General features: G+C 44.9%; 1 long non-coding RNA gene and 1 pseudogene across 2 annotated transcripts; one reads left to right on the top strand and one right to left on the bottom strand.

Annotated features, from left to right (window-relative positions):
- Positions 1-267: 267 nt before the first annotated feature.
- On the top strand, positions 268-4,537 carry LOC124696205. 2 transcript variants are annotated; one of them, XR_007000652.1, is made up of 4 exons: positions 268-284; positions 364-588; positions 3,390-3,446; positions 4,312-4,537. It is a non-coding gene; the product is annotated as an uncharacterized LOC124696205 (long non-coding RNA). The 2 variants fall into 2 exon arrangements; XR_007000651.1 differs by lacking the exon at positions 268-284 and having other exon boundaries at positions 293-588.
- A 208-nt stretch (positions 4,538-4,745) lies between these two features.
- On the bottom strand, positions 4,746-6,982 carry LOC124694874 (annotated as a pseudogene).
- Between the last annotated feature and the right edge of the window lie 4,783 nt (positions 6,983-11,765).

The raw sequence follows: 11,765 nt of genomic DNA, 5'->3' as shown, positions 1-11,765 counted from the left end.
AATGATGGAATGACATTGTTTTCCCGCTGTCAGTATTGCATCACATTGCCATTTACAAAGTAGATTTAGATTCTGATTTTTAAAGTGGCTGAGGCTTTGTATTGGTTTTCATGGAGCAAGTTAGATGTTCTGTCAATCACTACCTAACATCATTGTGCTGGATGTTTTTTTTATGTTGTTTATCCCCCGAGTCCTACCACACCTCCATGTCGCCACCCTAATCTAAAATGCAAACATCGGGCGCGGCGGCAGGCGACCACCAGCGCAGGAACTCTAGCTTCCAGGTGAACCATTCCTCTCCCTGCCTTTTTTTTACTTCCCTTGATCTGATAATTTATCACATATTTTCTTTTCTTTTTTCAGTTCAGTCAAGTCAAGCCATCACTGCTTTACCACATTGCATGGTGGGGGACTAGGTGTGTGGAAGTACTTACCGGTTGCCGCCCATCATGGAGGCGCTGGTCAAGGCCAAGGCAACATGCTCCTTGCTATTGGAGTCCATGGTGCAGGTCTCCTATGGTGCATATCCGTTCAGTGACAGACTTATTCAACTTTCTCAAGCTATTCCCACACTTTGATTTCATTCAGGTACCTAGCCTACCAAATTTGAGGTTTTGTAGTGTATATGTTAGCACTAATCTTGATTAGTCTGTCGTATGTCCAGCCTGGACATGCATGTATCGTGAGTCATAGTAATGTGTTAGCTTCCAAGTAGTATTTGGTTTGCATGCCAATACGTAGGTAACCTAGTTTGAGTCTGCTAAGAATAGGTTTAGAGTTAGACTCTGGTTTTGTAGTCACGTACGACTAGGTCTTTCTTTGTTCAGTAGTCCATGTCGGTTTGGTCTAGGAAAAATAGTACGAGTCGGTTAAAAGGATCTGGTATGTTCGTGTATATATACACGAGGTTAGCTGCTCCTTGTAATCAAGTTGTAACAACGAGAAAATAAGAAAAGCAATAAAGAGTAGTTTAGAGGGTGCGACACGCACCCTTGGCGATAAATTTTGTATCTGTGTGTGTTCGTCTAGTTTGATGTGATCGATCCATGGGTGAATCCCAACAATTGGTATCAAAGCGAGGTCGAAGATTTGAAGCCACGCTTGCCCCGGGGAGGCGACCCTACTAGCGCCTCGGGGCGGGCGACCGTTGCTCAGCGAAGCGGCCGGGTGGAGCAGGCGTCGCGCTGTTGTTGGCGAGGCGAGGTGGTGGATGATCGTTGATGGGAGAGGTGGTGCCGAGGTGTGGTACCGGGAGTCTCGTCAAGATCGTCGTCCGCGGGTTTTTCGTCAAAGTCGTCTTCAGAGGAGTCCGATGAGTCAACGAGTCGTGGTCGTGCAAGTTGGCACGTCGGGTCGTCGTCGAGTCTGTGAGTCGTCGTTGTGTCCAAGTGCTTGTCTCTGTGAGGATCTGTTGCAGTTGAAGCGTGTGGAGGTTGAGGGACTGTCCGGTGAGGGATATCACCATGGGCGAAGACGCAACAAGAGGATAGCGGGTAGCTGTCAGCGTGCCTCAACCAAGTCATCTACGTGTCTCGACGAGAGGATCAATGTCAAGTGTGAAGGGGGCGGTAAACCAGTGAAGGGGAGTCTCTTTAATGAGGACCTGTCTCTACATGAGGCTGGAGTGGATGGTGTAGTCCACGAGGTAGTCGGCATGTATTGCGCTAGGGTGGACGGTGTGTTCCACGGTTGCTAGCGTGGCTGGGTAGTCCGGATCATGCTTGAGTTGTTCCGTAAATTCGCCAAGTTGAAATTGGGGAGAGCCAATTAAACCTGTCGTGGAGCGAGACCTAGACAAGACGCGGATATGCAAGGAGTCAAGATCGGAGAAGCACGGAAGACATAGATTCAAGATTAGGGAGAGATTGTTAGCACTAATCTTGATTAGTCTGTCGTATGTCCAGCCTGGACATGCATGTATCGTGAGTCATAGTAATGTGTTAGCTTCCAAGTAGTATTTGGTTTGCATGCCAATACGTAGGTAACCTAGTTTGAGTCTGCTAAGAATAGGTTTAGAGTTAGACTCTGGTTTTGTAGTCACGTACGACTAGGTCTTTCTTTGTTCAGTAGTCCATGTCGGTTTGGTCTAGGAAAAATAGTACGAGTCGGTTAAAAGGAACTGGTATGTTCGTGTATATATACACGAGGTTAGCTGCTCCTTGTAATCAAGTTGTAACAACGAGAAAATAAGAAAAGCAATAAAGAGTAGTTTAGAGGGTGCGACACGCACCCTTGGCGATAAATTTTGTATCTGTGTGTGTTCGTCTAGTTTGATGTGATCGATCCATGGGTGAATCCCAACAGTATATACACTTATGGGAAATATTGGTAGCTGAATGCAACCGATTGTTTTGGCCCAGTTGTGCATATTCTGTATTCATCTACTACCTATGTGTACTTAAGGCCTTCTCATCTTAAATCCCAGACTACAAATTTTCTGCAAATAAATATTTAATGACTATGTAGGTATGACAGAATATACCCATATATTTTTGATAGATTAGCCAAGTAGGGATTAACTGGTTTATAACAAAGTTTGCAAAAGGCTACTATTTCAGCAATCAAGCATTCAAATTTATTGATGTAATTTATATTCCAATTGTTTGCAATATTCTGAGTAAACTGACCTTATATACAATTGAAGCACGTGGAGCTACTACTGTGATTTAGATTTCGATTCCAACTGCTTGCAGTACTATGATAAATATTCCATACTTCTCAGTTCTAGCTGCTTGCAATATTCTAAGATATGTTCCCTCACTACCAGGTCAATGCTCTCGTATGAATCTCTCATATCAGCCAATTCGCAAGAGTTGAGATATTTAATTGACCAATTGATCAAGAAAGAAATAATTTCTATCACGTTGCTAACTGATGTTAAATCTGCCACCAGGTAGTTGGTCCTCTTTAATGGGAATGCAAAATAAACTTAGTAAGAACAGTAAAGAAGTTACCTACTGCATTCTGAGTTTTACAGGATAGTCCTTTTTTTTGTATTAGTATCTTTCAATGTGTGCCTCTGATTGTTTCATGTCAATGTTTTAAAAATTGTAGATACATTATTGACCTATTTAGCTAACTTATCTCAGATAGAGTAAGCATACAACTTTCTAATTGTCGTTATTAATTAGAAGTAAACATGCCTTACCTTTTGCTGTCAGTTTTTTGGCATCATTATTATGTTCGGAAATATTTTCAACACAGTTGGTGTTGTATATAGTTTATTATAGCAAGCCGATAACCCTTGCATAATTATGTGGAGGTTATGTGGATTGACTACTGTTATCTTCTTTATGAATTATTAGTTGGGGGTACATATTCTTCATTTTATATTTGTACATGCATACATCCTGCTAGGCCTATGATCTTAAGTCATGTGTTCTTTGCAGAAATGGAATTTTGACACAGATAGATCAAAGGAAATATTCTGAATTTTTGGCAATCAGGTAATTATATTTATCATAAATGCCCCGCCTTATCGCTAATTGCAGATCTGTTCTCCTATTTTCGTAGGGCCGTATCTCTATTCTAACAAAAGTGCATATCAGATTCGAAATATAACATGCTCACTAATATGTCAGATCTGAAATGCTAATCCTTTGTTTTTTTTAGGGAAACCCCTCTTTTCATCTATTAGTTAGCCGAATTTTATCACCTTTCAAAGATAGAGGGCTAAGTTTTTTTTTCCTTTAAAATGATCTGCTAGGTATGCGGAAATAAGCAAAATTTTGTTTCACCTTAATTTTCATGCAATGGTCTTATTATTCTTTTCCATGATTACCCTCTTGATACCAAATTTATAGAAAGTTATCATGTTCAAAGATACTTAAGGCTTTTGGACAAAATGGATACACATCAACATCAACTTTCCACCCAGATGGCATTATCCTTGGAATAGACAAGCTTTAAGCTGTTGTTAAAATTTGGGATGTAAAATGTCACGTGAGAAAACAAAAATATCACTCAGATTTGCATCGATGTCATGCTCTTCTAATGCCTCTACTATTAAACCAAATTAAATCTTTCTATAATATTGGGGAAGTGCATTATAAATGGATTGGCTGCAGGGCGTTCCTATTTAGTGTTTTACAGTTAATTAGATTCCTTCTCTAGATTAGTAATTAATTAAGTGGGATTGTTTAACTTTTGTCAGTCTTGGCCTCTTTGAAATATGATCAAGTGGATATATAGTTTATAAATGGATTGGTTGCAGGGCGTTCCTAACGATGTTTGCATATAAAATTTTATAAAATTGCTACCTATCTGAATCAGTAACATTTCTATGGTTCCTAAAATGCAACTTTGATACAGTAAAGGAGGTGATCGAAGATTTAGTTGAGTCAGAGAATGAGATTACGGAGGCTAGACCCACAAAGAGGAGGAGCTCGACTGGTCGGACCAAGATGACACCACCAACGAAGAACCTCTGAGGGTACAGCCAGTGATGCCGTCATCCTCTCCTCCGAGGATGAAGATAACGCCAACGAGCGATGGCAAGAGGCTAGAATAATCAGAGCACTTGCCTGAGCATAGTGATCTACCCTACTACTTAAGTTTAGTTTATTTACTGAATGTATGACTTAATCTAGCGTTGCATGCTATTAGTGTTTAGTGCCTAATGAGGTATGCAATGCAAGCTTCACTTCTAAATGTTTTTACACCGTTTTAACTTAAAATAGGAGCATATTTCACTATTCAACTTGCTGCTTCCTTCACGGCGCGGCGTGCCGCCGCGCCAGTCCTTGCTAGTATGATAAATTAGCGGACCCAGTTGACTGAAAATCCCCAGTGAGAGCATTGCTTGATAAATCTAGGAATAACAGATCATGCAAGTCCCACAGGCAGTTAGGGAGCTCACCCGACAGTTTGTTGCTAGATAGATCCAAGATTTCCAGTGAAGTGATTTGGCAAAATTTCTGAGGGAAGCTTCCCACAAAGTTGTTATTGCCAAAGGCAGCTGAGATCAGTTTTCTACTACCAATGCTTGGTATTGTACCAGTGAACTTGTTGTTACTGAAGTCAAGATCGTGCAGATTCTTGAGCGATGAAATTGTTGCAGGTAGCTCACCCTCCAACTTGTTATTGCTGAGGTCAAGGCCTTGTAGTGATGACATACTACCAACTTCACTGGGCACCAAGCCAGTGAGGTCATTGAGAGATAAAATCATGATGACGAGTAGCGTCAAGTTTCCAACAGAAGCAGGAATCCATCCAGATAGCGAGTTCTTCTCCAAATCCAACATCTCAAGACACACCAAGTTGCCGATCTCCACTGGAATTACACCCGCAAGATTGTTGGTGTGAAGCGACAAGAGTCGCAGCTTGGTTGCTTTACCTCCCGTGGTATGCTTCCAGTGAAAGAATTATAGTGTAGGGCAAACATAGTTACCTTAGGCCAATGGGTGAACAGGTCAGGTGGAATCATACCGGAGAGCTTGTTTCTTGATAAGTAGAACTCCCTCATCTCCCTCATCCGAGGAAAAGACGGTGGCAATCCGCCGGAGAGGTTGTTCCTTGACAGGTCCAAGAAGGTGAGAGCTCCCAGGTGTCCCAGCTCCACTGGAATCTTATCGACGAGATGTGCAGCCTGCAAGTCTAACCGCTGCAGTGCGCCGAGCTTGGCGAGAGACGCCGGGATCGGCCCACCTAGAGGGTTGTCACGAAGAAGAAGAACTCGCAGGTGGTGCAGCGTCCCAAGCGCCATCGGTATGCCGCCGGTGAGGTTGTTGTTTGAAAGGTCGAGGGAGGTAAGAGAGGTCAGGAGGGAGACATTGGCAGGGATGGTGCCCATGAGATGGTTGCCACTGAGGTTGAGAATTGTGAGGGCCAAGAATGTGATGAAATCAAAGGCGTCGAGCGTGCCTGTGATGCCGGCTCCGGGAACCGTGAGCTGTGTGATGTGGCCAGCGGCGTTGCACTTTATGCCAGACCAAGAACTGCAGGTGGAGGTAGCCGGTGACCATGACCAGAGTGGAGAAGAGCCGTTCGCATCGGAGAACATGAAAGTAGACTTCCATGTTAAAAGTGCTTTGGCTTCAGATTCAGCTTTGCTTTGTGGAGAGATGGTTCTGCCACATGTGCATACCAATAGCATGAATAAGATCAGGAGACAAACTTTGGTGTTCCTTACCATTGATTCCATCAGATCCGCTTCAATTTGAGGAGCTACAAGAGCAAATCGAGGGGTAATGTCTTCCTTTATAACTGCATCTTGTTCAGATGGATCTGCATCAATTACTAAGATAAGTAAATCCTTCGTATGAGGGGATGGCTGAGCCACGTTTGCGTGTAGTCTGATCGTTGACCATCTTGTTTTGGGCAAGTCCAAACTTGTTGCTGGGAAACGAGTGTCTAACCATGACTTAATTGACCCAGCCGTTCAAGATGGAGACGGTTCAACAACCATGCTATCTTGATCGCGAAATGGTTCAATTTTATTGGACAAAGTGCTCCTAAAGTCAGTGCCTTCATCTTTGCTAGGATCCCGGCCTGTTGATGGATAGCAGCACTCAAGTGCGCGCCTTGCCTTGTTGTGTTGTAGCAGCTGGTTGTTCCGTCTCAAACTCATCTATGCGAGAGCAAAGCAATAGTAATAAAAACAATTATCCCTGTTTAAAGCAGAGTTGAATCATGATTAAATGATCATGTTTTCCTGAACGACCAATTGTGTTCATAGACACATCAAAAATAGAAGATTGTACTCCTAGCTAGATTATTGGGACCCTGGGCATGAATTTTTTTTGTTCGATAAAGGAAATATATTATTATCAAGAAGATATCAATTACACAAGCCTCTGCAACAACAAAATGTCAAGAGCTAGTCGAGACACTAAGGATGCACATGGCCAAAGAAAAAAAAAAGACACCTACCAAAGTGTTCAGCAACTCGTTATAGCGTCAAAACACTAAGACAACATAAACCCTTCAATTCACAGGGAAGACTTGGGTTGGACAATGGAATCACAAACACCTTCATGTCCATGTCTGCTAATGGTTTTGTCATGAATTTACTGTGCCCATGTCTGTGGCCCGGATTCATGAAAAAATTATTAGCAGATATGGACACATCAAATTACGGACATCTTTCTGCAAGTCAGGGGAATTGAAAGGCCATCTTTTCTTCACCTCTACTACACTCATGCTGAACGGAAACAAAAAGCTGTGGAATAAAAATTAACTGCCCTAAAATCAAATTCCAGATACCAATATGTACAAGGCTCTAGCCAACAAACAGTGATTTTGAGGCCATGCAGGTTTGCTAGCTGCTTTGAATGCTATAGTTGATAGTTCCGGAAAAAATACAGGATTAAAGGGAAATGCCCAAACAATATAGCTGTTGGTATAAGCATCATGAAGTACCTATAATAACCTGAAGGATGGAAGGGGAGCGGCGTTTTAACACCCGAGCTCAGATGCTCTCGTTTTCTGAGCCGTTCATACTGCGCTGTGATCTGTGCTCTGTGTCCTTTTCTGGAGTGGTACGGTTCGCCAGAAATCTTCGTAAAGCGAGCGGAAAGTATGCGGCGCGTTTTATACGGTGGTCCCAGGTAAACGACGTTAGCGATGGTCTCTGCTTTTGTTTACAGCTCGTGTGGTCGGTGTCAGGCTGAATCGGGACAGAACGAGATAGCTCAGAGAAAGGGCGGCAAGCCGATAGCGGAAAAGGAGATCCTAGACCGGCGAGCGGCAGAGACGGAATGGCGAAAGGCATGGAGTTCTTGCTGGATCCAGTGGTCATGTATTGGATCTGTATTAGGCATATCTTGATTTTAGTTTTAGGCTACTGCGGAGTACGGCCGGGGAGTGCAGGCAAGAAATTAAATTTGCAGGGCTCTGGTGCAGAGGAGCCACGATTCCAATGGTAGAGGCGGCCGGGATATCCAGTACCTGTTATATTTACTCTGTGCAGTGCAGAGGAGCAGTGTAGTGGAGCAATTTCCGGAGGCCATCGCCGCCGGCGTAGGCGAGGCACTCATTCCTCCGCGGCTTGAATAGGCCAGGTGGTGATTTGGAGAAAATAGATGGGCGTAGCAAGCGTCTCCGGACGGAAAACGTCGGTGTGGTAGATTGTGAGCTGAGGGCATTGAACTGAATCACGTCAATCAACTCTTGTACAGTACAAGATGTCGACCTGCAAAACTGGTATGAACAAAGCTAATGGTACAAGAAAGTTTCCACCGTCATGGACTATTAGTCTGAGAAATAGCAGCCCGCATTGATTAGGTCTGTTCAAATGGGCCCGGTCACTGTTAAAAAATGGAGATACGGAGAGAATACACAGCTGAAGACTCTGACAGATGCTAAGGGACGTTGAACCTCATTGGTTCATAGATCGGGAGCATCTGAACCCGAGATCAGATGAGCATTTCCGTGAAGGATGCATCAACATGAAGATATGAGGGCAGCATTGCCGCCCAGTGGCTACCAATGGGGTTGTGGGCTTGTGACGACGGCGGCGAGAGGAGTAATTAGGAGACCAGCCTCGCGACACGGCGGCGGCACCCTACCTCGCGAGGACCTCACCCCCACACACGAGGCTGCCTCGGCTCCCACCATCCGAATCCCCTGGCCTACACCACCAGCTCGGGTAGATCCAATTCGTCCATGTCCAAACCCCTACCTCTGCAGGATGGGGCGGCCAGGATTTCTTGCGATTGGAGGAGCTCGCTGGTGGAAGAATGCATGCACTTTGTGCGCTGGAGAAGGAGGAGATGGTGGCTGATTCGGAGGTAATACAGTGTGTGGAGATTGGAGAACGGGGCGGTGAGCAGTTGCAAGGAGAGGAGACGACGAAAGTGGAATCCCGCCGATGCCAACGGCGAGCCTAGCTGAGCGGCGGGAACGGCGGCGCTGCAATCGGGCAGTGGAATACGGCAAGAGGGGATCGAGTGTGTAGTGGCATTACTCGTAATTGTTGGAAAGTTCCATGGGAGAAAGACAGTGCAGTCTCGAAAGAAAAGATACTAAAACAAAACAAAACCATGATCTTTCTCCCACATTGCCAGAGGGAGGGAACACGAGGACTATGCTTCGCCTCTGCTCCTCGACGCCAATATCGCCACTCCGCCTCTGCCTCCGCCTCCACGCCCGCCACTCCTCCTCCACCTCGCCGCCCACTCGTTGCTGGGAGGCCGCCGCCGCCTTCGCCGCAGCCACGGAACGCGCGCGCAATGGCAAGCTCACCCCGGCGGACGCACACCACCTGTTCGACGAATTGCTGCAGCAGGGCACGCCGGTCCAGGAGCGCCCCCTCAACAACCTTCTAGCCGCCCTCGCCCGCGCTCCGCCATCCTGTGCCTGCAGCAACGGCCCAGCACTCGCGATTGCCCTCTTCAGGCGCATGTCCCAAGGCGCCTACCGACGGGTGGCGCGGCCCACGGCCTGCACATATAGCATCCTCATGGACTGCTGCTGCCGTGCGCACCGCCCGGACCTGGCGCTCGCCTTCTTCGGCCACCTCCTCAAGAAGAGCCTCAAGGCAGATGTCCGCGCCATCAACAACCTTCTCAAGGGACTCTGCCACGCAAAGCGAGCAGATGACGCTCTGGTGGTGCTGCTTCATAGGATGCCCGAGCTTGGCTGCACCCCCGACGTGGTGACATATAACTTGGTTATCCATGGCTACTTTAAGGAAGGCCAAGTGGGCAAAGCGTGCAATCTATTCCATGAAATGGCACAGCAAGGGATTGCGCCTAATGTGGTGACATATAACTCAGTTATCGATGGCTACTTTAAGGAAGGCCAAGTAGGCAAGGCGTGCAATCTATTCCATGAAATGGCACAGCAAGGGGTTGTGCCTAATGTGGTGACATATAACTTGGTTATTCATGGCTACTTTAAAGAAGGCCAAGTAGGCAAGGCGTGCAATCTATTCCATGAAATGGCACAGCAAGGGGTTGTGCCTAATGTGGTGACATATAACTTGGTTATCGATGGCTACTTTAAGGAAGGCCAAGTGGGCAAGGCGTGCAATCTATTCCATGAAATGGCACAGCAAGGGGTTGTGCCTAGATAATGTGGTGACATATAACTTGGTTATCGATGGCTACTTTAAGGAAGGCCAAGTGGGCAAGGCGTGCAATCTATTCCATGAAATGGTACGGCAAGGGATTGCGCCTGATGTGGTGACATATAACTCAGTTATCGATGGCTACTTTAAGGAAGGCCAAGCAGGCAAGGCGTGCAATCTATTCCACGAAATGACAAAGCAAGGGGTTGCGCCTAATGTGGTGACATATAACTTGGTTATTCATGGCTACTTTAAAGAAGGCCAAGTAGGCAAGGCGTGCAATCTATTCCATGAAATGGCACAGCAAGGGGTTGTGCCTAATGTGGTGACATATAACTTGGTTATCAATGCACTGTGCAAGGCCAAAGCAATGGACAAGGCACAGTATTTCCTTCGTCAGATGGTTGTTAATGGTGTTGAACCTGATACTGTGACATATAATAGCCTCATCCATGGATATTCCACTTCGGCCAACTGGAAGGAGGCACTTAGGGTGTTCAAAGAAATGACAAGTCGGAGTGTTACAACAGATGTGTATACTTACAATGTCTTCATGGCCTACCTTTGCAAGCATGGGAGAAGCAAAGAAGCTGCAGGATTTTTTGATTCCATGGCTATGAAGGGCCTGAAACCTAATATCGTGTCATACAATACTCTGCTTCACGGGTACGCCACTGAAGGATGCTTAGTTGATATGAGTAATCTCTTTAATTCAATGTCAAGAGATGGTATTCTACCTAACTGTCATGTTTTTAACACACTGATTAACGGTTACTCTAAAGCTGGCTTAATGGATGAGGCTATGTTTATACTTAAAGAAATGCAGAAACAGGGAGTGACTCCAGATGTAGTCAGCTATGGAACCATAATACATGCATTTTGTAAAATGGGTAAGTTGGACAATGCTATGGAGAAGTTTAATCAGATGATTGATATGGGAGTACAACCAGACGTAGCTGTTTATGGTTTCCTGATTCAGGGCTTTTGTACACATGGCGATTTGGTGAAAGCAAAGGAATTCGTTACTGAAATGAAGAATAAAGGTATACGTCCTCCTGGTGTTGGGTTATTCAATTCAATAATGCACAACCTTTGCAACGAAGGAAGGGTAATGGAAGCACAAGGCATCCTTGACTTGATCGTACACACAGGTGAGAGGCCTGATGTTGTCACATTTAATACACTAATTGGTGGATATTGCCTAGTATGCAAGATGGAGGATGCGATGAAAGTATTTGATGCTATGGTATCATATAGTTTGGAACCTTGTAGTGTTACATATGGTATACTTATTAACGGCTATTGCAAGAACAGGAGGATTGACGATGGACTTACTTTGTTCCAAGAAATGTTGCGAAAGGGGGTTAAACCTACAGCTTTTAATTATAATGTTATACTGGATGGGTTATTTCTGGCTGGACGAATTGTTGATGCAAAGGAAAAGTTTAATGAGATGGTTGAATCTGGATTAAATGTGTGCATTGATACATACTGTATAGTTCTTGGTGGACTATGTAGAAATAATTGCTCTGATGAAGCAATCACATTGTTCCAGAAGTTACGGACAACAAATATGAAATTTGATATTACAATTGCCAATATCATGATTGGTGCATTCTACAGGGTTCAGTGAAACCAAGAAGCTAAGGATTTGTTTGCTGCAATACCAGCCAATGGGTTGGTAGCTAATATTGTTACCTACAGTATAATGATGGGAAATCTGATAAAGGAAGGTTCAGTGGAAGAAGCTGACAAT

This window comes from Lolium rigidum, chromosome 3, assembly GCF_022539505.1.
Source record: "Lolium rigidum isolate FL_2022 chromosome 3, APGP_CSIRO_Lrig_0.1, whole genome shotgun sequence".
In the NCBI taxonomy this organism is placed as follows: domain Eukaryota; kingdom Viridiplantae; phylum Streptophyta; class Magnoliopsida; order Poales; family Poaceae; genus Lolium; species Lolium rigidum.
This window is presented reverse-complemented; position numbering and strand designations above follow the sequence as displayed.